Source organism: Chinchilla lanigera, unplaced genomic scaffold (genome assembly GCF_000276665.1).
Source record: "Chinchilla lanigera isolate Chin_1 unplaced genomic scaffold, ChiLan1.0 scaffold00012, whole genome shotgun sequence".
Classification (NCBI taxonomy): domain Eukaryota; kingdom Metazoa; phylum Chordata; class Mammalia; order Rodentia; family Chinchillidae; genus Chinchilla; species Chinchilla lanigera.
The window spans coordinates 1,093,425-1,120,664 of record NW_004955413.1 but is presented as its reverse complement, the minus strand read 5'-3'; the positions used below and the strand labels follow the sequence as shown (position 1 = coordinate 1,120,664).

At 52.3% G+C, this 27,240-nt stretch overlaps 1 pseudogene; it reads right to left on the bottom strand.

Moving 5' to 3' along the window:
- Window positions 1-10,135: 10,135 nt before the first annotated feature.
- LOC102013815 lies at window positions 10,136-18,727 on the bottom strand (annotated as a pseudogene).
- Window positions 18,728-27,240: the final 8,513 nt, after the last annotated feature.

Genomic DNA, 27,240 nt, shown 5'->3' with positions numbered 1-27,240 from the left:
AGGCAGGGACCTCCTACTTCTTTGTACTCACTGTCCAGGTCCTGGGCAGGGATGACCCTGCTGGGAGACAGCCAGATCCTTTCCCCAGGCTGGGGACCTGTGAACTACGAAAGGTTGAGGGCTGGGCTCCTTCCAGCACTGGGACCTGGAACGCAGGGCTGAAAACAGAATCCCTGTGGGATCCCTGCATTGGCCAGCATATGACCTCAGCCCTTACCTGCTCTTCCCCTATAGTAGCACCATGGAAGAGCAGGGAGGGTGGGTGCAAGCAAGCCCTTAGATTTGCCCAGACCATCTCACTGGAGAGCAGTGACCTGCCCACTGAGTTCTTCTGAGAGGCCTCTGTGTCAGTGAAGCCTGAGCTACCAGGCGGGGGCAGAGGCCAAGTTGGCCACAGTAGCAGGTGCCACACCAGGGACAGAGCCCTGCCTGTGCACCCCCAGAGATGTGGCCTGAGCCTCTGTCTACCCCTCCCCTAAGTATCACCTGGTTCAACACTAAATTCTAAGTATTTCCACGTTATTCATGTTGCTAGATGTAAAAATCCTCCAAAATCAGACCAAATCCCCGCCTACAAAGTTAGAAAAGGAACCTGAGAAGGAAGAGCTGTGGGTGGAGGGGTCCCACACCCTGTTTTTCCTGAGGCACTCTCTCCCTAACCATATGGCCACCACATGGTCCTAGGGTCCCTGACCTACTTCCTTTTCTACCATCCCAGAGTTGACACTGTCCCTTCCTTTGATTCTCTTTTGTCACTGAGGGAAGCAGAGAATTTTCTAGAAGAACACTCCCAAATGCTAAGAGAGAATAGAAGGAAAACACTAGAACACATAGGGTTAGAGTAGGTGTCAACTCAGAACATAGTTTTGGGCATCCTCCTGTTTTTTGGGCAGCTCCTAACATGAAAACCTGGCTCTTTCTTGGCTTCCATCTTTCCCAAGTCCTGCACCTCTCCCCATGGTGGGGATGGTTTTACCCTCCCCACATAGATAGTGACACCATGCTATGCTGAGGTAAGGCGAAAGGAAGTCATATCTCACCCCACCTGACCTGTTTCTGCCTGGCGAGCCCAGCTCTGATGCCCTGGCTCAGTCCTAAGGAAGTGTCCTCTCCTACACTTGCTGCTGTCACCATCACAGCCCTGAGTGGCCCAGAAGCTGTGTCTCCAGAGCAGGAAGTAGCCATGAGGATGGAGGGACCCTCCAGGGGCTCTCTGGAACCTGGCTTGTATTCTCTCATCTGCCTATAGAAAGCAAGGGGTTGCCAAGGAAAATTTTTCAAAAGAAGACAACCTTCCCCAGCAGCAGTGGCCTGTACCATTTTCTAGCACATGGGGGACAGAGCTGACAGGCAGGCACCACTTGCACAGTCTTGTCACCACAAAAGGACAGGAACACCTGATTCATCTGTCTGCATCCCACAGGTGACTGGGGACAGGATTAACTGAGTCCTGGCCCGCACACCATCATCCCTGACAGGGTAAGAGCAGGTAGCAGCCTGGTTAGAGAAGGTGCCCCGGATGGTAGTGTGCTCTCAGATAAAGACTTTTTCTGCCTGTCCCCCTCACTGTTGCTGGGCCCTGGGGTCTGGCCCTGAAATGTGTCACTCAGGGACTCCCACAAGGTTCTGAGTAGGGAGAGTGAACTGGAACGGTTACCTTCAGCACCTACCCCACTACCAGCCTTGCAAACTCCCTAAGAAGAGACTGGGCAAGAACAGCAGTACTCTGTGGCCGCTGAGGATGGTAGTGATCAGTGTCTAGAAGAGCGGTTCTCTAATTTGCTGGTATCTGGAAATCACTTACGGGCTTTTCCAGACAGACGGTGTCTAGCACTTCCCAGGGATGCTGGTGCTGCTGGCCCTACAACCACACTTTGAGGTCTGCTGCTTTGCACCAAACCACAAAGGAGTCATTGCCACATTCCCTCAGATGTCACAACCTCAGAGGCCAAAACCTCACCACTGTCTGGCTTGGGTTCTACTCACAGCGTCTTGAGGCTGTTCCCACTATCTCTGCACTGTGGAAGGGCAGGAGGAAGTGTGCTTCAACCTCCTTATGCGTTCTTACAGCCCCTGTCTGATGGGCTGTGACCTTGCCAGTGGACCAGGTGCCTGGGTCCTCCCCTCCCCACTCTTCCCACCATCTATGTGGCCCAGCCCTGTACTCAGAGCTCTCCCTCCTGTGCATGCACCTTCGATACTTGCCCCCCACCTTGTATGGTGCCACTAGGGATGCCAGGTAGCCCAGTGGGTAGGAGGCCACCTGGGCCCTGGAACCAACTGGTCCTGGAGTGGGTCATCACTTATAGTAGGAATGGAGAAGTTGCCTTCCTGTACTGCGTGCAGAGAAACTCCTCTCATTGCTAACTTGGCCCTCCCTTACTGATCTTTGTAAGCTTGGAGTGCTGAGGGCATGGTAATAAAGAACTTATATCTAGGACTACTTTCCGCAGATCTGTGTTTTACTTCTATGCAAGGAAATCTTAGGCCATGGTTTCCCCAAAGGCATTGTAACCCTGCTGTGTCCTCAGGGGTGTGGGGGTCATGGCTCCCTTATTAATAAACCTGAGGCTGCATTCATTAGGCCCTTTCATCTTCTCTCGTCAGCTACTTGACTGAAGGGGCATCTGCTCACATGTGACATTGGCTTCTCAGCTCAAGTGAAAGCCAGGCTCAGATGTGCTCACCCTGGGCCCCACCCCCAGCTTTCTGCCTTCTCAGTCAGTACTTCACCCTCTCCACTGACAAGCTTGCGCTCTGCTCTTCCCTGCTGCTGCTCCCCTCCCTGCTGGCTGCAACAGATGCACAATGTGGTGACACCCTGGGGTGGGGCTGGGACTTGTTTCCCTACTGCTAGTGGACCCCAACCCTTCGTGTATTTGCTGGTATTTCTCCTTCCGGTACCAGCAACTCTGTCCTCATCCCCAAGTCCAAGTTGAAGACCTTTGCTTGTCAATGCACACAGACCTGAGTCTTTGCTCAGGGCACCAGCTCTCCAGTACATAGCTAAAGGGAGCTAAATGCTTTCTCTTTCATGACAAGAAACAACAACAGCAACAACAACAACAAAAACACTTTTCTTTGATTCACCGTTCCTTCTAGAAATTGCGTGAAGTCTGGTGGGAACCAGAAGACTAACTGTGTCAGCTGGACTCTAGGCGCCCAGAGACAGAAGAACAGGGTGGGTGTGGTCCAGGAGGCAGTTGGGAGCGGAACCCTTGCCTGTGTGAACTACAAGGGGCCCTTGCCAATGACGCTGTGGGCAGACTGACCCCCTGTGGAAACCTCCAGGTGGGGACCCACCATGCTGGGCATTGTGCTGACCCTGCCTGCTCTCCAGGAGACATGGACGCTCACCTGCGCCACCACTGTGAGTGTGCATGCACGTGCATGCCGAAGGGCACAGCACAGCAAGGCGGGACCTGCACCATCCACACCTTTCCTGGCTGTAAGGCAGCAGCACTGTTGATGGCCTCGCTGCTGCCTATGTGGCTCAGCAGCCAAGAAGGTACCTCACGGGCAGGCAGGCTTTGGAGAGCTAGTGCTAGAGCAATGCGAGTCATCCCTGGTGGCTGCTGGGTGGCCTGTCAGCTGCTTCTACTTCCCAGCAGCCCTGAGGGCTGGGTTGTCCCGAGTTCCCACTCCTCACGTGAAGAATAAGAGGCTACTGGCGAGGAGGTGAGAACACAGGGATAAAGCCTTTGTTTTCTTCTTCAAAGGAAATAACCAGGATGCCCTCCCCGCTAGTTTCTAGTTAAAACTCAGGCTGCCGATGACCTGAGCAGGGAGAAGATGCCCGAGAGAGACAGTGGGTGTGGAGTTCTGCCTGTCTGTCAGCCAGATGCAGTCAACATCTCTGCACTGAGGACCCAGTAAAGCCAGCCTGAGCCAAGCATTTTGAGAGAGGCTTTTAAAATATTAAGAGCAGCTTATGCCTCCCAGTTCTATTTTAGAGAACCCCAAGCTAGGGACCAGCATGCTCTCTGAGTGGTCAAGTGGTGGATGAGAAGGCTGAGTCCTTTCGGGGACTGGGATCTCTTGCCAGAGAAGAGAAATGCACTGAGGATATCCTGGGGGCCTCAGAATTCAGCTGAGAAGTTGGGATGGGATAGGGAGGCAAAGGCCAGGGGATTCCTGAGGTCATTAAGCTGCAGAACACAGGCTGCCCTGAGCACTGACCAAGAGCTGTGGACATCAGGCCGAGCTAAGTTTCAGAACTCCGTAACCAGAAAACAATCTCAAGCAACAAGTGCTGATCACAAGCCCGGGCACCAGCCACTATGTGGCTCCTTTGCCAGTCCATCTCTCTTCTGAGCCCAGGGACATCAAGGGATATGGTCAGTGCCCCAGGTTGACCACAGTGCTCTGTTGGTCCCTAGCGATATGGAGGGGACACTCCAGGTGGACAGCAGCCAGCAGGAGGGTCAGCTCAGGTGCACCTCATTGTTACTCTTTTTGTTAGCTAAAGAGACAATGGTCCATCTCATGGCTGTTCTTAAACTCAACAAAATCCAAATGGCTGAATCAATAGTTTCCTGATCTTTGCTGAATAGTTTTGAGAGATGACCATCAGAACACTGATATCTGTGTGTCTAAAACGACTTTGATTTTATCTGGCTTCCCTCTTGCTTCTGTGGATATCGAATGCTGCTGCTGAGCCAACTCAACAACGAGGAGGTGGGAAGCTTGTCTGCGACTTCTGCTCGGCAGCTCACTTTCCCACCCCACACATCCACACCCCTCCTCGGCCACTTGCTGGTGTCCTCAGCTTTCAGCCCGGGCAGTGCTCATCCTAGGGTCCAGCCTTTAGTTTTGGGACCCACATTCCACCAATTTCTTGCTAAGAACTTACATTTGTCCTTGGAAAAACCGAGGTGGGCTTTTATGAACACTCAGCAGGGCTGAAAATTGCCATTATCTTCACTTTGGGGTGGCAAAATCAAGCAAGTTCTGTAGGCCTGCTGGGACTCACATGGGTATCAAATACCATTAGAGCAGGTTTTGGGCCTGGATCTTTCTTTTCTTTTTCTCTTTTTTTTTTTTTTTTTTTTTTGTCTTTTTGAGACAGGGTCTCACTACACAGTTCAGGATGTCCTTGAGCTCACTTTGTAGACCAGGCTGGTCTCGAACTTGCAAAGATCCTCGTGTCTCAGCCTCCTCAGTGCTGGGATTACAAGCGTGCGCCACCATGCCTGGCTCAAGGGATGTTAAGACAGCCAAGAAGACAATTTTGGTCAGCAGGAACCTAGCAAACATTTATGGAAGCATTTGCAAGCTGTGACGCTTGCTGTGGTCTTATTCATGCCACTCCACTCTCTGCCCCTCACTCACAGACGATGCATTCACCCATCCATCTGACTCAATTAGTCATCTACCTGTGCAGGGTGACAGCATCTGCTGAGTGAACAGCAAGAATATACACCCCCTGCCCCCCTAAATCTAATTATGGCTTATTGATTCTCCTGTGCCTCAGATCCATCTCACCAGCTTTGCACAGTGGCAGTATCGTAGCCAATGAGATTTATCCAAGGCGCGATTATTGCTAAAAGATCCATCTCACGCTGCTTCCTGCAGCTCATCAGCTCCTGCGCACAGCACTGCAGCAGCTGGGGCCTGGTTTCCCTGCAGCCACTCTGCCCCACTGACTGCTCTCCCTGTGCCAGGTGTCTGCCCCAAGGCCAGAGCCACTGTGTCACTCTGGGGCTCACTGCCTCTCAGTTGGCTGCTGGCTGCAGCTCAGTCTCTTCCACTTGGCTTATATGCTTGTGCTCCTGCCACACACCCTATACCCGGCCATCCTAGGGCACAACTTTTGGTGTTCCTGGCCAGGTTACTCCACCTGATTTTAGCTTCATTTTGGGGGCCTTCTCCTGGTCAAGTTAGGGCCATACCTGACCTGCATGACCACTGTGGCCCTGAGAGTCCAACTATCAGTGCTGAGTTGTGATCACAGGTCCTTTCCTGCAGTCCTCATTAGATTCCTGCGCACCAGGGGCATAGTATGAGTCACCCCCACACTGTGTAGTCTTGGTGCCTGGCATAAGTCAGCACTCACTAGGTCCCTGAGTGACTAGATACTCACTCGTCTGTGCTAGCACTACTCTGGCAGCATCTTTGCCTGCTTGCCTTTGCCAGGTATTCTCCCACATCTCACAGGATTGGGGCAAATACAAGAGGATCCCCAGAATCACCTTTGCCGCTCCCTCCCATGGGTGATAAAGAACCCAAAACACATCCCAGAAGGCTCTAGCCTCATCATTAGAAGACCCAAGGAAAATGTAGTGGACTGACAACTGGTGGTCAACTTATAACCCCCAGGTGAACTGAGCAAGCTTGGTGCTGAGTGTGGGAGGCCCACCAGGGGATTGTTGTCAGCAGCATAAGAGGCAGAAATGGAGAAAGAGAAGTTAGGCTGTTGGAGATGGTAGAAGCTGTAGGAGCTGATAGAAGCTGTAGGGGCTGTTGGTTCTGTTGGAGGAGCTTGTCATGATGGCTTTCCTGATGAACTTGGCTGTTCTCATTCTCCAAGGAGCTCAGGGCCTTGTTGGCACTGAGAATAGCTTCAGTTCACTTTGGGGGAACTCTCATCCTCACTCTGAGCATTGCTTCCTGGCTCCGGAGCGGAAGGTACACAGCTCAGTCTCCTGAAGAAGCTTGCTGCATTGGCTTTCTTGAGGGGAACTCAGCTGTCTTTACCATTGGAGGAGCTTGGGCCCTCACTGTTGCTGCAGATGGCTGTGGTACCTTTAAGGGGAGCTCTGGTTCTTCGGAACATCACCTCCTGACTCCAGTACAGATCCCTCAGCCCGCTAGCCCAGATCCTTCATCCTGCTGGTATAGATTTCCTAGATTCCATCACTGACCTTTGGGCCTTCACAGGGCAGATCCATGAAGCAGTCCTGTATGAGATATTGCTATGGGCTCTGGGCCTCCAGTTGGCCTAGTGGGAGGCATTGTTATGAGCTTTGGGTTTTCTGCTGGATTCATGCAGGACATTTCTGTGGGATTCAGGCCTTCAGCTGGATTCATGGTCTATAGTGTGTGGACAGATTTCCTGCACTCTTTTGTATATCATTCTTTGGGTGACTGTTATAAATAATCATATAAAATATGTGTCTTATATTGTATTATATTGTTTCCCCTTGCAAAAATATCCCCAAACCAACACAGAAAACAAGCCTTTCTATCCAGCCTGCACTCCAGAACAGAATGGTCAGTGCCTCCCACTGAGTCACTGACGGACAGCACACTGATCCAGTGGGCACCCCTGCAGGTGTGTCCACATACTGGGGCCCAGGGCAAAAGCAAGAATGGGCAAAGATAAAGTGGCTTCTGCCCAAATTCCTATGATCTAGGTGGTCCTCAACTGCTCCACGCATGATTGGCTCCTAGCCCTATATCCACAAAGTCCCTGTCAGTAATATCCTGGGAGGATCTCAGAGGCCCACCCCAGCTGGACCTTGGAGAGGTCACCTAGAGTCGGCAGTCTCCACAGACTTTAAGACATGGCTGCTGCAGGATAGGGTCCCACAGGTTAAGGCTTTGGGATGATTCTTTGCCAACTTGGCTACTCCCATGGAGGAAGGGAGGCCACCCTTTAGGTTGGGAGCTGTACCACATTTGACTGCCTCCAGGTCCTTGGGCGCATTCACATCTCATCCCTGCCACCACCCAGGGACAGTGGCAAGCAGTGATGTAGAGCAAGGAGAACTAGGACCCTCCCTCATCTGTAGCTGTACATCAAACCAGAACCGTGCAAGGCTGACTGTGTGTTAGGCATTCCCTGGAAGTCACCTGCAAATCCAAAAGGACTGTCTGAGTCAAGTCTGTCAACTACTTGATTAGCCCTGATGGAACAGAAATAACTCCGACCAGGGGAGCCGAGTGTGAGGGCGTCACTCTGGAATTTGGCCCCAGTGAGATCGCAGTCAGGAGAAACAGCAAAGACACTGAGCTGCCTGCTATGGCATCATTCTGACTGGCCTTCCAGGTGGCTTGGGCAGGGCAGGGGCTCGCGAGAACATCCACCCTGTGCTGGAGACTCTGCACTGTGCAGTCTCGGCCAAACAACTCAGCAGCTACACTCAGAGGGGCAAGAAGGCAGTTTGGAGCCGGGCATGGTGTCTCACTCTTGCAATCCCAGCACTCAGGAGGCTGAGGCAGGAGAATAGCCATGAGTCTGAGGCCAGCCTAAATTTCATAGTGAAATCCTGTATAAAAAAAATGAGAGAGAAGGCAGCTTGCAGACAAGGGACAGGTGGATGAGGCAGGCAGAGGATGGCTGTGGCAAAGGCTCCAGAACCCTAAGATGCCAGGGAGGCTATATGTCTCCAACCCAAATCAAAAATTGCATTGAAAAGCATAAACACACCCACCCACCCACAGCAAAAACATTATACACACTGGTCTCCTGTGCAACACCAACACTTGTTTGCCAAACGTCTGCAGTAATGGGCTCACCCTGTCCTCTTGTTCTGGGGTTCTGAGGGAGGCAGCTGTTGCTGCTTACCAGGCAAACACACCAGAGTTCAGGGAGGGGCAATTTCGTTCAAATGTGCACTTGCCTTATCCTGCCTTCTCGGCATTTCCAACCATACCGCAGAGCTGCCACTACCCAACCTACTGAGACCACCCTCTTCTTCAACTCCCGACACCAAAATCGGAGTCCCCAAACGCTCTGGTCCTGACTTGCTGTTACTTAAGTGTGGCGGTGGATCAGTGGAGGATCGCAGGGTGGCAGGTGGGGTCTCAGCCCCAAGGAGAGGCAGGCAGGGGAGGCTCACACAGGCTTGCTCTGGTGGGCGAAGGCAGCTGCCCAGTGAAGACCCAGTCCCTGCCCAGAGACTGCAGCCCTTCCAGGCTCAGCCCCACTGCTTCTGATGGGGTATCCTGCGGCACCTCCAACACTTCCAGGGGACGGGGGCAGCAGGAGGACACACCACACGCTGCTCATCCTCAGAAAGGTTGAGAGCCCAGGATATAGCTCAGTGGTACAGTACCAAAAAAAAGAAAAAGAAAGGAAGGAAGGACCCTGCCTGCTCACAGCGAGCTCCTGGCAAAGGTTTCGCCAGTCCCCTGGCCCCGCATTCTCCACTGCACTGGGCTCTCTACTGCTGCCCTCTTGCAGGGTGCCTTGCCACACTGCCTCACGCTCCTCTGCCCCTTGTCTGTGGGTGCCAGGCCTGGTAGGGGCCCCATCCCAGACGCACCTGCCCTTTCTCAGTATACTCCAGAAGGCCTGGCTTGTCTCACCCTGCAGTCATTTGAGTCACAGGGGTGTGTCCTGAAGCAAAGTGGATGGACCATCTCTTCTTCCCCACCCATCCCCACCCACAGGAAGGGAAACTCACACTGTTATGGAAATCAACAGAGTAAAAATTTATAAAGCAGAAAGCTAACCCTAAACTTATCTGAGAGATAATATTCCTGAATAATCATAATCAGAGTAAAATTAAAAGCTTACACTATCAGGTGTAAAAACCCTGGGCCTGATGCTCAGGGCTTTGCTTGGCAGAGGGCAGACCCCACCGGCAGAATGTAGACGGCAGCAGCCTGTGTGGGGTCAGCGCTGCCCCAGGGGAGCACCTCACTCCTTGCCCACTCTGGGACAACGCATGCGTGTGAGGAAGGGCAGGGAGGAAACCCATCAGTGCCAGACTTCTTCCTCAACAGCCCCAACCCACCCTGTAGTCTTTAGCAATTTCACAGATGCAGGAATCCAGTGCCCAGAGCCCCGCAGTCTCCATGTGTGCCTCTTCCCTGGCCCTCTGCCTCTGAGAAAGCACACTGAGGTGGGTGGCAGAAGGGGAGGGGTGGGGTGGCTGCCGGGAGGGTTGTTATGTTTTGTGTCTGTGTGTCCCCCCAAAGCCTCATGCGGTCACGGGGCAGGCTTTTGGAGTTTGATTGATTATGGGTGTGAGAGCTACACCCGCCCTGGGGTGGATAGTTTGCATATGTAAGGGAGAGGAAGAAGATGCTTGCGGCCATTCCTCCCTTTTGTGTTTTTGTTGTTTTTGTTGTGTTCTGCGGCCATGAGCTGTAGCCCTCTGCCATGTGCCACTCTGCCTTGTAACCTGCCAAGTATGAACTAAAACCTCCACAAACTGTAAGCAAAATAAACCTTTTCTTCCTTAATTTTGGGGGTCAGGTATTTTGTCCCAGCAACGAGAGAAAAGTAACCAAGACAAGGGTGCAGGCAGGAGGCACTGAGCTCTCAGCCCTTTTCCCTCCAGTGTCCATTGTCTCCGCCGGCCTGCTCATGCGTCATACTTCTTCCCCGTCTGGTGTATGTGCTGGAACAGGATCATGGAGAAGGCCGTGCTCAGGATCTGAAAGACAAAGAGCAGGGTCTTACATGGCTGCTGTGGCAGCCCCAGCCCTTCCTTAGCCTCTCAAATCTTGGCTGTGATCTGGCCCCTGGTGTGAGTGGCATAGCCACGGGGTGCTGGGAAAGCGCAACGGACAGGAGATGGTGCACCCTGAAGTCACACACAGGCAGAGCTGTGTGCCTGGAACACCATGGACCCTCCCCATGGCTGCCTTGGCGGCAGACACTGCAGAGGCCTGGTGTAAGCCTGCCCCAGGAGGGCTTGGAGTGAGGAGGCAGGGATCGTGGGAAATCGAGCTGAGTTGTTCCTGTTCATTTCTGGCACATTTGGTTTTGGACATGTGTTCTGGACAATACTGGTGCTTGTTTCTGCTCCTCAATCTGAACCTTGAAAAGAGGTGGGGATCCAGAGATGTGCTGTAGGCAGAGAGAGGCTGGCCGTGGCTTCCCATCACCACACTGAGCATGCTCCATGCTCAAGCTCTCTGGCAGTGAGCAGAGAGGCAGCACGTGCCTTCTTAGGCACAGACAGAGGCTGGAGAGCTGCGGAAAGGCACTTAGTGGCACCTGCACCTGCCAGACCCCTCAGTCTAGCACCATCTGCTTGCTGGGAGCCATCTCACACCAGAGGTGTGATGTGACGGTAGCCTTGGCTGCTAGGCCTGAAAGCTCTAGGTGGGTCCCAGATACCCCAGCAGGCACGGACAGGCTGGGGAGCCTCTCTGCCTCTCTTTTCTCCTCTGGCTTTCCGTGAGATGCCCCTCTGTGCTTTCATGATGAGGATAAACTGTGACAAGCACATGCTTATTCTCATCAAACTACATCTTTACCTTCTCATAGCAGCCCCAGAGAGTGAGCCACAGCATGACTGTGATTCCTCCAGCCTACCCCAGCCTCCACTGACCTTCTGCCCTGCTCCTCCCTGCACTCAGACCCCTCCAAGGTTCACCCTCAAGGCCAGCTGCACAGCCACAGACCCCACACAGTCCCTCAGACTCCCAATTGTGGGTCCAGTGTGCACTCAGACACACACACACATGAGCATACATGCACATGTATGGACACATGTATGAATGCCGCCAACCTCTTGGCTTCAGGACCCTCTCCCCGTCCTCCGCAGTGAGCCACATCCTCAACAGCTCTCATCTGGCCAGGCCAACGCTTACAGAACCAGGTAACAACACCCAGACTCCCTGTTTCCCACACAGGGGTAATGCCCACACCCCTGGGAGTTCTCCATGCAGCAACATTCAGGCTGTGCTCTCCCCCAGCACTAGGTGCCAGTCTGTTTAGTCAGTGATGCCACAGCACTGCATCTGCCAGGCAAGATGGAAAGGCTTGGTCAGCCTCACGAAGGCTCCCAGGCCTCCCCGCAGATGCCAAGCCCAGTCTCTGAGGCAACCACCCTGGAGCTCAGGGCAGGAGACAGGGGCCTTCTTTTCCCTTCTTTGGGAGATGAATGACTGGTCCTTCCTCGGGACCAGGTGGGGAGAGAGCAGTGTGCTACCCCTCAGACTGTCACCGCACTTGCATCCCAGGTGGCTGCCAGGTGCACTGCCTGCTGCCTCCTGACAGCAGGTCTGGGAGGACCCACCTACTCTCCTCTCTGATTCTCACCCACCCTACAGCCCCCTCCACAGGCTACTCCAGCGTCGGGTCTCATAGCCTCCTGTCACCAACTTGTTCCTCTCTTGTGAGTACCCCTGGGGCTGATCTCCACTCCTGGTTAAAATCCCAGAGGTCCAGTGACTCCCCTTGGCCTGGATAACGTCCCAGGCATTCTGGAGCCCCACGTTGTTCTCGGTGTTGTAGAGAAGCAGCCCTTCTTTCAGGTCCTGTTTGGCATTCTCATTTACCTGCATGGGTGAGGTCAGTGCTGCAGGTCACTGGGCCCACAGTGTGGCTTCCTCCACCACCTTGGCCAGCAGTGAGGACTCTAACAAGAGCACCTCCTGATTGTGCAGGAGATCAATGGGCCCAAGTGGAGATGGGTGGGGCCACCCTGGCTTCTGGCTGTAATTTGCACTATTGCTCCTGCCTGTGGCACAGCTAAACTCTTACAGCGAGCGGTAGTCCTGCCAAGCAGAAGAGACAGATCACCTCCTGCCAGTCTTGCCCCAGGGGCACTGTGTTGCTGGCTGCTGTGCCCTCCCACACCTTCCCTACAGGCCACGCTCCTGCAGACGCTCTGGGATGGAGAGGAAGAGAGACCTCTGCCCCTACATTCACCTCTCACAAACAAGCAATGTGGCTGCTCTCTCATCTCTGTCCCCCTTGTGATACTGGAATAATAAGTTCTACACCTCGTGAGGATTTTGTGAGAATAAAAAGAAGCAATTCTTATGAACAGCCAAGCACAGGGCCTCACAGAGCAATTTCTCAATAAGGTTATTTCTCTTCCCTTTCACAAGTACAGAACTGAAGACTTGTGGTTTGGAGTCTTGCTGATGCCTCTTGCTGTCTGTATGGCCTGGCCACCAGGGACACATTATATATAATTCCAGGCAGCAGGGGAGCCCAGGCAGGCTAGTTCTGAACGGCCAAGAACATGGTTGGGCATCCTCTATAGTCATTCAAAAGAGTCTCATGTGGTTGCAAGTGGTCTAGCTGGTAAGAAGGCTGGGGCTGCTCAGGTCATCTTCTTAGGAGCAGCAGGTGTGACCTGTCCTTGAAAGTCAGCAAGAAGGAATGCAGCTTCCCCTTACTGTCAGGCTTACCCAGTCAGGGTGGCTGGGAAAGGCCCTTCTTGTTCCAAATGGGTCACTTTTAGATCATCCAAAGGTAGCAGCCAAGCACTAGTGAGGTCTGAATCTCCCCTGTAGATGGTTGTTACACACAATTCCAGGGATGGGGAGCTCACCAAGGCAATTGCTGTGTAATTCAGGCATCCCATTTTCTAAGATGCACAATGTAACAAACTCCCTACCCCCAAATGTGCTTTCTTCATGCTGCCACCACCAAAACCTTCCACCAGGGTCATTCCTGTTGGCCTTCCTAACTCTCCCAACCTCATGTTCTTTTCTCTATGCGACTGCTTGCCAAGGCTGTCTTCTGGTCTAGGAAAGAACTTGCCTTTTCTTGGCCCAACCCCAGGGCCACGTTCCCATCCACTGTTCCCTTGCTGTAAAGCTTACCTTGTCCACATAGACAAGGAAGAGGATGAGCAAGATCAGTTCTGTGAGGAGGATGATCAACAAGACAATGAAAAACTAGGAAGAAAAGGTCCAGGCATGGGCACAGGGTAGTGGCAATAGCCAGGAACAGCACAAATGAAGGATGGCGAGGGCAGGGTACAGGCAGGATGTGGCAGGGCTTTCCAGGCCTGAGAAGGGCCACTACTCCTGGGGTAACCCAGAGGGATAGTGTGGCTGGGATGAGGTCAAGCCTACAACATTTTAGAGTGACTGCCTTGGGCTAGGGTTGGGCCTATGGTGACTGGTGGTCTAGGCTTTGCCTGCCTCACCAACCCACACACGGTGCAATGCAGAGTCTCCTAGGGTGGGATTAGAGTCCAACTCATAATGAACAGGAGGCGCTTGTTTTCTTTGGCCCTAGACAGCCAAGAAACTGGTCACCATAACAATGGTGCCAATGGCAAAGATGCGGTTGGCCACAGAGAGCAAGGGGAGGCTGGGGGAGAAGGTGGCAAAGTTGCCCTGGGACATGGAGAGCCAGATGCTTACTTCAAGCAGCCCACAGCCACAGAGCTGAAGAGAAAGGAGAACTGTTACACCAGTGCTGCTCTCACCTCCAGCACCTGGAACCTAGAAGAGTGCACATTCCTTACCCCAGCCCTGGAACCACAAAGGTGAGAGCTGGGCCTCAGACCCAAAGCAGGTGATCATGACAAATTCTCCACCTCTTTGTTCCTCTGTCTCCCCATCTGATGAACAGGAGTAGAGCCACTTCATGAGCCTCACAGGATCATGGTAAGCCATCAGAGACTAAAACCCACAGCAAATATGCGGAAGGTACAAGACACAAGGAGGTAGCTACAAAGAAAAGGCCCAATGTTTAGGTTGAAGGTTGCAGAAGGAGGGAGGGAGAGGTTTAGGTTGAAGGTTGTAGAAGGAGGGAGGGAAGGAGGGAGAGGAGGGAGGGAGAGAAGGAGATATGGTAAGCAAGTTAGGACTGGTTTTGGGGAGCAGAAGGGAATGCAGAGCTTGCTTTCTGGGGGCCAGAACTTCTGGTGGCTGCACCCCATTGCCCCTGTCCCAGGAGGCTGAAGAACAAAGCCTATAGGCAGAGAAAGAGGAGCATGAATGGGGCTGGTGGAGGGGCTGGTGGTGGTACAGGGTAGGGAGGCCATGGCTGCCCTGGCCAGCTGCCAGCATGAGGGGCCTGCAGCCAACTCTCCTCCCAGCACCCTGGGCACTGATGGGGCCAGCTGCTCCCCCTAGGAAAGCTCCTCTTTCACTGGTTCCAGCCCCACATCTGCCTATTTTATGCTCCATATAGTGGACACTGCCCTACTCCCTCCATTGGCTTGGGGGAAGTATGTTGCATCTGAGAAGCCAATCAGTCCACCAGTATTTATTTAATATCTACAGCATGCAGCAACCAGTGACAGAGCAGCTATAGCTACTTTAGAGACCTGCCTTCCAAGAGCCTCTGTTCTAGATGGACAAGGAAATGAAACACAGCATTCACTCCACCCTGGCAATATGCTGGTGCCACATAAATGAGGGTGGCTATGATGTGAACATAGCCCCTCCTCTCCAGCTGCTGTACTCAGGGAGGACACACAGATGTGCCGGGCTGAGATGAGGCCAAGCAACTGGGCAGAGAGGGTCCTGGCATCTCAGAGGAGGACTACATCTCCTTGGGGACACTGCCTGGCACACAGGGAGACCATGGTGAATAGCCAGCAAAGATTCTGCCTTCATGAAGAGGATCTCGTGGGGAGGCCAACATGACGGGAGGGAGCGCTAACAGAACTTCAGGTGCTGACGCAGGAGAAACACTGAGGGCGTGCACAGGTTAGAAAGTACCCCGAGACAGGGAGAACCTCCTGGAAAAGGTAGTGTGGACGAGGGACAAGAACTTCACAAATATTTAGGGGTGCTCTGAATAGGAGTACAGCAGGCACAAAAGCCTAGAGGCAGAAGGAACCTGACCAGCCAAGTGGCAGTGTGGCCACAACAGGCCAAATAAGACGACACTCACTGGGAACAGCGGAAAGAGGGCCTGCAGGTAGGAAAATGTCCAGATTGTCCCAAGGCAGGATAGTGGCACAGTCTGACTTGTTTCCCATACATCACTGCAGCCGTAGTCCTAAGAGGAGACCCCTGGAGAGAGAGGAGGAGAGGGTAGTGGGCATGGCAGACACCACAGCACACCATTAGGAAGGACAGTGAGAAAAGGTCCAGTGCAAGATACGGCATGCTGAAAAGGCTTGCTGGGCTCTGAGGAATGAGTAAGATTTTGATTAATGTAGAAACAGAATGGTGGCCCTCCCCCCAGACCACGCATGAGAAAAAGAAATAGTGGGAGATATTTGCATGGAGTAGGAAACCAGAAATGGTTCAAGGAGATGGGGGCAATCAGGTAAATCAAGCGCCTGCTGGGTCCTCATGCGGCACAGAGTGGTCATGCACCTCCTCTACCTTGGGGCAGCCTCGGGTGGAACTAGGTTAAAAGTGCCTGAAGAACAGCACTGCAGACCACTAGTGCATACACCCAGCTGACTTACAAAGCAGTATAAGGAAAGTGGGTGCCACGACCTTCTGTGACCACTAAGTGACCCCCCAAGCCTGGTTCAGAAGCTCTTTGGGTTCACCCACAACGCTGAAATTGGCATCCAACTTGTCACTGACTTTCTTCAAGTTTTGTCAGTTTCTACGCTACTGTCTCAATTTTTCTTTCATTAATCATAGCCTGGAAAATGCACATTCTTCAGGCTGAAGATTTATGGCTATAAAAGCCAGACCCAGAAGGAGTAGGTGAAAACCCCACTGCAAGAGGTGCTTGAACAAGTGGAGAAAGGAGCCTGGAGCTGCAGGGTGACCCCTACGCTGTCGCTAGGTCCCCGGACTCACCCAGAGGACAGCCTTCGGCAGAAGCAACCAGTCCCTGGGGACAGAGTTAAGCCCTTCCCAGGCTGGCCACCACCCCACTGTACACCTCTGATGAGTTTCATCCATGAGCCTCCCGACACCATCGAGGAGTTCCCTCCACCATGAGGACAGTGGAGCCAGGACCCTGTCCCCCCACCTGCTTCCTCTCTTGCTTCCTTCCCTAGGTCCCACCAGCCCCCAGCTGAGAGCCAGACAAAATCTGCTTCCTACAGGTATGTCAGACCCTATCACAAGAAGCCTGCTCCCGAGCCTGCTCTGTGCTCTGTTCCTCTCGAAGCCTTTGTACTCATTCCCCACCTCTGACAAGGCCCTCCTGCAGCTCCAGGGCATCCTTTACAATGTATGCTCAATGCCGAGGCCAGCCCCACACACCCCCCTGCCACACCCTGTGTCCTGGGGTCTCCTGTTGGGAGGAACCCTCGATTTCAGCTTCAGATAACTCAGCGGAGACTTCAGGCAAGAAGAAGAAACCAAGGGGAAATGGGTGGTTGGTGCCTGGCCACAAGATGAGGCTAAGTCCCTGCCTTCTGCATTTGGGTACAGACTGCTACACCTTCTCCTTCCTGGGAGATCTGTGAGAGTGGTGTCTCGCACTGACTGACAGGCGACAGGTGACAGGTGCCAAGGCGTTTGCCTCAGCCCTGAGCCTCCGCTTAGGTGACCCACTGCCCTATTACCTTGGCCCTCTGTTCTCAATCCAGCCTGCACAGAGCTGCCTGAAGCATTTTCCAAAATACCTCTCTCATCACAGGGCTCCCTTGCGTGACCTACGACTGTGCAGCTTTCCCAGGCCTCATTCCCTTTAAACTGCAAGGTTTGGCCTGGATCCCTGTTCCAGTGCCTTCTAGCACAGTCTTTTCCATGTCAAAGAAGTGTGGCTCTTAGGCAATGTTCGACAGTGACTGGTTCTCCACCAGAGGCAATTTTGCTCCCCAGGAGGTGACAGAATATCTGCAGACATCTCTGTTTGTCAGAGCTGAGGGAGGGAGTGTCCCTGGCATGCAGTGGGGAGAGTCCAGGGATGCTGCTAACCTTGCATGAACCCTGCAGTAAGGAACTGTTTGGCCCCAAATGTCAATAAATCAATAGAGATTGAGGAACCCTGACCTGGGTCCATCCTCAGGCTAGGCACCACAGTCCCTGGGGAAGGGCCTGGCATGGTCTCTGGGATGGCTGAAGACAGTGCTGGCTCTGAAGGGGATGGCATTCAGGGGAGAGATGCTCAGAAGCCTCCAGCAGAGTGGGCAGGCTGGGCAGGAGTAGCTGAGAGCTCAGGCCTGGCAGGTGGCAGTGAGCAGGAGGGAGAAGTTGGCATCAGAAATAGACTTACTGCAGAGTCAGAGGGCAAGCCTCTCCCCAGACAGACAGGAGAGCAAGAGGACAGGAAGCCGGCCCTGAGGCTGAGCAAGGGGCAGGAGGGTGTGGCAGGGGTGACAAGGGAGAGGGATGCAAGGCCTGGGGGTGCACTGCCAGGGCTCAGTGTGGAGAACTCAGCTGGCGACATTAGGGAAAATTCCCTTCCCAAACCAGAGGGCTATCTCAGCAGAGATGACTGAGCTACCATCAAACTCAAGGATGAAGAATCTGGGGCAAAGCAGGGTGACTCGGGGAATCAGGACCCAGCCAGCCAGGGGTGATACCCGCCCTGGTGTGGCCTAGGTCTGGCTGGTACCTTTCTTAGCAGGGGTAGGCTGGGGTTTCCTTGCCCCTTGCCTGCTCCCCAGTTGAGGCATTTCAAAATAGTTTTGACTCAGGGCTCCAAACAGAGCCCTACCCAAATGTAGACAGACAGACTCCTGTATCACAGCCTCCAGGAAGCCCAGACTTCAGATGTGTGCTGTTTAAGGGCTACCTGTGGCCTGCAGGAGAGAGAAGATGCAGGCCCCTGAGGACACACCGACGCCCTCACACCCACAGGCCACACAGGGTCCTCTTCATCTCCTCCACACATGCACACCAAGTAAACTGAGGCTAGAGAGGCCCTGACCTATCTCAGGCCAGCTCTCCACACCCCCTCATTGACTAAGTCAGTGCTGATCAGCCTGACTTCCTTTGGTACTGTTCGCTACACACTGACTGTAGCTTCTGCCATGTGCCATGCTTGTCTGCATAGGCAATGCTCCTTTAGGGCTGAGCCCACATCCTCTCGATCTCCCTCCCTCCCAAGTTTCTGCCTCCTCCCATGTGAGTGACCTGGGCCAAGGTAGGGCCAGAGGGGCATATCAGGGGCCCCAAGCTTGTGTGTACACTTGCTGCCCACACTCACGAAAAGACATACTCTACGAGGCCCAGGCTCACGGCTTACCTGTGCTTCTCCCACCATAGGGCCCAGAATGTGCCAGGAATACTGAGTATTTGCTCAATGAATGGATGGATGGATGAGTGAAGAAATGAACAAGCAAGGAGACCAGACCCAGACACTCACACATACTTGGAAAAGCAGCCCCAATGCAGCACACCATCCCCAGTCCCTCGTCACGCAACTGAGCTCCTCCTGACCTGCTGTGAGCCACTGCTCATCTGCCCAGCCCCATCACACCCACTATGCCCTCTGGTCAGGTTGACCCCATGCTGTCTGCAGCAGCAGAGCCCACCAGCCCCTGGGGTGAGAGGTCACAGTGACCTTCCACCCTGCAACTTGTACTCGCAGGAGATTTTTAAATGTCAGGTCTCAGCAGTCCCCAACATACTCTGTGAGCCAGAGCCAAGCCCAACATTTAATGGCATTTAATAAATTAGAGGATATGGAAAATAAAGGATTAAATCAAAACTTCTTTAATTTCACAGCCTGACATGTAATGGGTAAGGAAATTGCCCAGCCCTGGGAGAGGCTGACCAGCCAGGAACATCATTGCAGGAAGCAAGAGACAATATGTCATATTGTCTCGTATAAGAGAGTCTGCTACTTTGCATTTCATACACCTTCACCTCCACGGGGCCCCATGTTCATTCTTCCTCACAGCCTTAACCCAGACAGGCTATAGGAGGAAGGGAGTGCCACCCCTCTTCAGTGTTGCATGGAGAGAAACAAAGGGACAAAGTCACCTTGCAAGGAGAGGCGACCAGTTTCCATACATCAGGCCTGGTTTTGCCAAGAAGTTCACCAAGCACAAATGTCACAGGCCTTTAATATTTGAAGATGTGTATCTAACAACATCCTTTCTCTCTCTCTCTCTCTCTCTTTTTTTTTTTTTTTTGTACCGAGAATCAAACTCATGGCCTCAGTCTTGCCAGGCAAGTGCTTATGCCATTGAGCTATATCCCTGACCAACATCTGCTCTCAAAGGATCTTAGCCTGAGGGGCTTTTACATCTCTCACCTCTGAGCCACTCTCCACACCCCATCCTTGTCTCAAACTGAAAATCAGACTCTCCCTAAGGTAGGGCCATCACAGAGTACAAAGACACCACTCTCCCCAGCCATACTGTGAGCTGTATACTTCTCGCAGCCACAGCACAGTTCTGTTTCACACTGAGTCTCAGTGGTCACTTGAAGCCAAATGGCACCATTCCTTGGTCATTCTTTTTTCTCTCAAAGCCTCCAGTCTTCACAACTCCACTTTGCAGCCCTCAACATCACCAGCTTGTAGGTGGCAGAGATCACACCCTATTTCTAAGTCTAGTTTTCCTCCAAATAAACGTAACACGAAACATTTGCATATCTACAACCCAGTTGCATGTTGACTATTCTAAAAGGAGGTTTTTCTCTATACAAGATGGTTCTGAGACAATATTTAAACCCAGACAAACATAAAGAATACTGTGCTTGGAGGTATAAGTCAAAGGTTAGTAAAACTCTTAAATTATGATTTGAGTAAGTGGACATCATCACTCCTTCCTCAATTCCCCCAAAACCCCTCTCAGGTGGGAGCCAGTCCTGTTGTGATACTTGTGCCTCTTGCAACCCAAAGCCACAGAACACATGGAGATGAGACAGCTCATGTGAGGAAGGTCCCATGCTGCTCTGAGGAGAGCCCTTCCTTTCCCCCAGGAGGTTAAGTGCTCCAGGTAGGGTGCATGCCAAATGCCAGCAGTCTGGGCCTCCTGCCGGTGCACCCAGAACCTGATGGCCTCTTGGCACTCGCTGGGGCGTGGTTGGCTCACTGCCCCAGGACCCATCTGTTTGGGCTTCCTGGCCTGGGCTGGGTCAGGGAATCCACTTTGCTAAGGACCTCACCTCAACCACAGTGTCTGTGGGACTAAGATGGCACAGATTCATAGACAAGGAGTTCTGAGAGATGCCAGGCCCAATGGAGCAAGGGGCAAGAGCTCCCTTTCTGTGTCCTGTACTGTGCCGATGGACTCTCTATCGCTCCTTCCTTTGTCCAGGAGAAGGGGAGAGAGCTCTACAGACCTCACCTGCACCCTGCTTCCAGACCACCCAAGCTCCACACACCCAGCCTCAGACCTGGCTCAGCTTTCTCAGGAGCCAGCATGTCCACTTTCTCAGACTGACCCCAAGCTACTTCCCATGGGGAACTGGAACAGAAGTGGAGGCAAGTTAAAAACCCCTAAGGGGCCCTGCGTGGGGATGCACCTGCCCAAGGAGCAGGCCTGACAAATAGCCCCCAGAAAGACCACAAAGTGACTATGCCTGATAAATCACAGAACTGTGATGATGTAGAGAGCCTGCCAGCCTCATAAAAAAGGCAGGAATCCCTTACTGGTCCCTAAACATTGATTCCCTTCCAGGGCAGCCATGCACTGGATGGCACCAGACTTCCTCCAGAGGCTGACATATTCCAGGGAGCAGTCTCACACTGCTGATGCATAGTATACCAAAGAAATGGGGCTCAGGGTCCAAAGAATACACATGGCACACCGGTGACTCCAGGCCCCCAGGCTTCCCCTGTCCAATCTGCACTCCCTCTCTCGGCAAGATGGAGACCCAGATTTCAAGACCTAGCTCCAGGCCCTGGCCAGACCAAAAAGTGAGAGGACATAGGTGCTTCCCATCCATCGGGTGGGTGCTGCCAGGATAAGCATGGTGTCTAGCACCCCGGGAGAGGCCGACAACAACCGGCACAGCCTTACAGGTGGCTCTGCTCTCTGAGCTTGTCTGGGGATGGCCCTCTGCTGAGACAGTGGGGACATGATGGTCCTTGGACACACCTTATCCCACACTCAGGAAACACCATGGGGCGCAGGCACAAACAGAGTATAGTCCTGACCCTGGCACTGGCACAGGGTGGGTGCTCCCTACCTTGGGGCAGGACTAGGGGACAGACAAAGCTCTCATCATTGCACCCCAGATAGCTGCTGCCTGAGCTCCTGTGTGGAGGGAGGATGTGAGCAGACAGCCTGGACTTCAGTGTGAGGCACTGGCTCAACACCTAAGGTTGCCATGAGGTCAAGAGAGAGGCTGAGGACTGAGAAGAGTTTGTTAGAGGGCTCTGGAGAACGGATTTTCCAATCACCAGCAGATCTTTCCTCTCTGTATTTGTTTTATTTCATGTACTTGGGAGCAAGGCATTCATTTCTGATAATATCAGAGCACAGAGAACTACTACAGTCAGGCTGCAGGGGGAGGCAGGATGGGCTTAGAAACCAGCCTTTGAGGGCTGCAGTGGAGCTGGGAGCTGATAGGTGCCCCTGAAAGGCAGGACCTCCAGCAGCCCAGAGTGCAGGACTGGGGCCAGGATGCCGAGGTGCTGTGGGCCTCAGAAAGCCATTTGACCCTTCTGAGGTGTTGTTCTACTGAATGACCCAGAGGGACACTGCAAGGGTGAGCAGGGTTACCCCTGCTACTACTATGTTCACTGGAACATAAATATCATGTACTATGTGGCTGCTCAAGCTTCTTAGAAAATGAGGAGCAGGGAACATGACAGAATAAGGGTGCCCTAAATACACATCATAGTTTTCTGGCAAAGATCTCAGTTACCTGAGACTCTGCAACTCAGCCTCCAGGACAAGGGTGGGAAGGAGACCCTGCTCCTGCTTTGGGAAAGGAGGTCCCCGAACATGAAGAGTCAGGATGGAAGTGCTTTGTTACCGAGTGCCTTCATTCTGCTGTCTGCATCCATGGATCACAGAGGAGAGGCTCTTTAATATGAAATGAGAGCAGCTCTTCAACAGCTCAATTTCAGCAAATTATGCTCCGTAATTACACAGGAAGATGCCGGGAAAACTGTGGCTGATAACCAGGCCCATCTCTGGCTCTGAGACAGTTACCCACACACTCTTGCTAGATGTGACTTTTGCCTTTCATGTGGCCGATGCCTATTTTTTCTTCTCCCTAGGGATCCCATTCCCACAGCGTGATTACTGATACTGTCCGTGGGGAGTAGTCCACTTACACGAGGACTCTGGCAGGTCTGTCATCATTTGTGGAGGACACAAGCTGGTTAAGTGCAGGTGTCTCTACCAAAGATGCTCTTAATACCAACCTAAGGGACAACCTGAGATTCCTCCCTACTGGGCCAAGCTGTGTTGCCTCCTGGTGCTCCTGGAAGAAGGAGAGTCTGGAGTCTGCCCTCTGATATGCAACACTCACACTGCATCACTCTGCTGAAAACCACCTGTCCACAGTTTCACCAGACATACTTGTCCAAGGTCACAGATACATGTGCAGCCGTGACTTGTTGGATACACCCTTGGTCTGATGTTCCATCTCCCTGCTCTGGTGCAAAGGATGACACTCAGACACTTGTAAGGTCTGACCATGCATCTAGCTCCACCTGACTTCTTTGCCTCTGTTGTCCCCTTTAATCCTTCTAGGGGAAGGGGTATTTTGGTCCTCCCTATCATGTATATGACATAGCAAACATCTGGAGAAGTTAAGTGGCAAAAGAGCCCAGGAAATCTGACTCCAAAGTCACATTCTTACCATCACACCGCTCTGCTGAGGCCTCAGTCACCAGCCATGCTTCTACTCAGCAGACTAGCAAAGGTGTTACTGGACACAGAAGGCCAGCCACAGTGCACTCTGCACAAGCAGGCTCTGTGGCAGGACAGCCTACTCAGAGACATCTCAGAGCCTGCTAGGACTTGTCCAGGGATTGAGGAGGCAGTGCAGCCCTGCGGAAGAGCACAGCCCCAGGTCAACACCTGTGCAAAGTAGAATGAGTTACCCAACCTCTCTGAGCCTCTTTGCATGCAAAACAAAAGATAACACAGCCCTACCTCCAGGGAGAGTCCCAGGAAGAAGCACCCACCTCCTGGCTCCCTGCCAGGCTGCTGGAGGTGCCTCACAAATGGTGGTGACATGATGTTACTCCAGCAGAGGGTCAGCCCAAGAGCAGAGGGAAAAGGCCCCTGGGAAATGACACACCACTAGGATGGGCTTCAGAATGCTGCCACATGGGCTGGTTTTTTGTTTTGTTTTGTTTTGTTTTTTTTGAGCTATTTCCCAGGTTAGCTCAAAGAGTCCTCCTGCCTCAGCCTCCTAAGTAACTAGAATTTGGATATGTGCCAATATACTGTGCAAGGGTTAATTGTTCTACATTAGATTTTAAAACCTGTTCACTTATCACTCTAAATCTGTTCATCCATCCACATCTCCACTTTCTTAGGCTGGCTCGGAGGCTGTGACAAAAGACGTGGGGACCCAGTTCTCCTCCACAGCTGCAGTCTGGATGCTCTGCATGTGTCCTGCTAAGGACAGAAGGGACTGAAGTGAGGCATAGGCTACAGCCATATGGGCATAGGAGGGTCCTTAGAGGTCACATACACAGTCAAGGGAGCCAAGGCCCAGAGAGACCATAACTCACCCAAGAAGAGGGTAGAGCTAGGGCTCCTGGGTCTATCAACTTGGACCTCTGCCCAGGGTGCGGGTCAAGCCAGAAGACTATGGAGCCCCCACTGGCCCATTGTGTATCTCACAGGACCGTTCTGGGTTGTCAGCTGGAGAGCATAAAGAAAGGTGGGGATAGTCCTTTGTGCAGACAGCAGGCAGGTAGTGGGGACAGAAAATGCCCAGCCATCGGGGACTAGATTCTCCTCTGAAGTCTCTCAGAACTCAGTACGGAGTGTGGGGAAGCTGTGTCTGTGTCAGGGCTCTGCTCTGCTGGTAGCTAAAGCCTGTGATCCTGTTAGAGGTAGGGGTAGGAGAAAGCCCAGCACTGAGGGGCAGGCTAGCTGGCATGCCAGGACGGGGGCACCAGGAGAAGGATTCTCAAGGCCTTGGCCACACCCACTCCCATCTGGAGAGTACAAAGTGCCCTGCCAGGCTGCAGGAAGAACCCCACAGGATTGAGAGCAATAGTCTCCCACCCCTGCTTGATTCAGGACTTTGCTGGAGTTGCCTGCAGGTGCTCAGAATAGCTACTACACAGGCTTCTCCCTGTCTGCCAGTGAGCTATCCCACTGGGAACATATTAAAAGTTAAAGAATCCCCCAGGGCCTGAGACAGCCAGAGGGAAGGCCTCAGAGGAAGCTGGGCTGGGGATACCAGAGGTGGAAGCAAAAGGCAAGTGGGCTGAACACCAGACATCTCCCTTGTTTAGCTGGCCTGGGCCAGAAGATGAGGTAGGGATTCTAGACCTCAGGGGAAACTGGGGGACTCTTCTTCTCCAGAACGCTGGCTCCTGAGTAGCAGCTTGGAAGGGATGGTGAGGAGGACTTTGCCCTCCGTGGCGCAGAGGACACAGCCCAGCCAGCAGCATTCCATTCTATCCTGAACCAAGTGACACACACCCGAGTCCCAGGCTGGCAGCGCCGTGCCTGTTGCCCCGGCCTCAATGGGCGTATAGCCAGTGCTGGGTTACCATTCAGTCAGGGCCATGCACCCAAACCTGCCACACAGACTGCAACTGGAGTGAGGTACCCATGGGTTACCACCAGAACCAGAGGAGAACCCTGGCTATTTCTCCAGGGACAGTGATGTCCTTCCCACCATACGCAATCATATACATGTAGTCTTTAAAACTTGGGAAGATAGCCCGGTCCTGTGGCTCACTCCCAGCTATGCAGGAGGTTGAGGCAGGAGGACTGCTTGAGCCTATGTTGGGAGCAGCCTGGGCAACATAGCAAAAGCCTATCTCAAAACAAAAAGGTAAAATTTAGAAATAAACTGTATACTATTTTTCCTTACTTAAAATAATATTGCATGATTGGAAGTTACACAACTGAATGACAGTCCTCCTTTATCTTTGGTGACGCGTTTCCCATGGTAGTACCAAGCCCTATATATACTATGTTATTTTCCATATATACGAAGTTATGGTAAAACTCACTTACAAATTAGGCACAGTAAGAGATTAACAACAGTAATAACACAATGATGTAACAATACTCTAATAAAAGGTGTGTGAATGTGGTTTCTCTCTCTCAAAATATCTTATCTTCTCACTGCTCTATAGTAAAAGTTTTGGACTGCAGTTAGCTTTAGGTAACCAAAACCACTGAAAGCAAAAAGCAAATGAAAGGGAGCATACTGTATGTGGTTTTCAAAACTCAGAGAAATGCATACCAAGAATAAACCTTGAAGGATGTAAAAGACTATATTACAAACATTTTCCCATGCCTTTTAATAAGCTCCTAAACTTACTCATCTATAACATATCACATTTTGACTGTTCCTCTAATATAGGACAATTAACTGCCTAATTCTCTTTTATGATAAACTGCTTTGTAATGGTCACACTGACAGATGTCTGATGCATTTCTGATCATTCCTCAGGCTGAGTTGCTGATCACAGGACAGGTCTATTTGTAAGGCTCCTTGTGCTGGCTGCAAAGGTTCTGACATTGCCCCCAGTTAGCAGCTGTCAGTCTTAAACTGTCTGCATGCTTAGGATGAGTAGAGCTCAGTGGCAGAGCATGTTTAGCTTTGTGAGGCCATGGGCTCAGTCTGAAGCACCACAATCAGGACACAAACTTCTGCACACTTGAAAGGCAAGAGAACAGCATATAACTGTTGTCATCATTTAGACTTCTTTGATTACTAGTGATGTTCCGCATTATTCCTCCTGTTTGGTGATCACTCATACTTCTTCTCATACAAACTTAATTACAGCAGCCAGCAAACCACAGCTCAAATGTCTATGGCATTTTAGTGCTACTGTAATTAGTGCTATTGTAATATACAAAATACACCTTAAATCACAGGATTTAACGTTACACTTGTATTTAACAGCACAGTGCTGTCGAGACAGGATGACGCAGTGACAGAAGTGACCAGATTTGAATCAGATGGCCATGAGTTTAAAGGAAGGCCTACTCCTTCCTGTCCCAGCATGTGACCTAGGTATCATCTGCAGCAGTAACTACCTTGTAGGATAGCAGGGGATGCCCTGTGTATGACCACACACCTGCAGTGTCATCAACAGGCCACAGGTCCACAGTGGACACTACTGAGTAGCCTGACAGGTAAAGCCTCACCCTGATGAGAAGATGCCAGTAACACTGGGTCATATCGTTAAGAGGCTAAATTACAGCATGGTGTCCGAAAGAGCCTGTCAGAGTTTTCCTGTGGGGCCCAGTTTACAAACAGGACACATCCTTTGGGGGTTCCCTATGGGAAGGCGTGGAACTGGACACTGTGGCTCCAGGCTTTCCCTCCCCAGAACAGCAAAAAACTCGGCACCACCATGTTGCTCTAAAGGCAGCAGAAAGCTTGATGAGCAGTCTCCTGGGGCTCAGGCAGTTTCCAGGCTTGTGGGAGGCTTAGTCTCAAAGGAAGAAAACAGGGGGCAAGGGAGGGCTGGAGGAACCAAGCACTCTCTAGGGAAGAGGCTGCTGTGCCTGGGAGGCTGCAAGAGAAGTGATCAGAAAAATGCAAGACAAAGAAGCAGCACCACACTTGGCCTCCCTTCCACAAGGCTGGCTGCAGGAAGCACACACTGCCCCCAAATTGAGAGCTAACTCACACTGAGACCAGGAAGCTCCAAGCTTC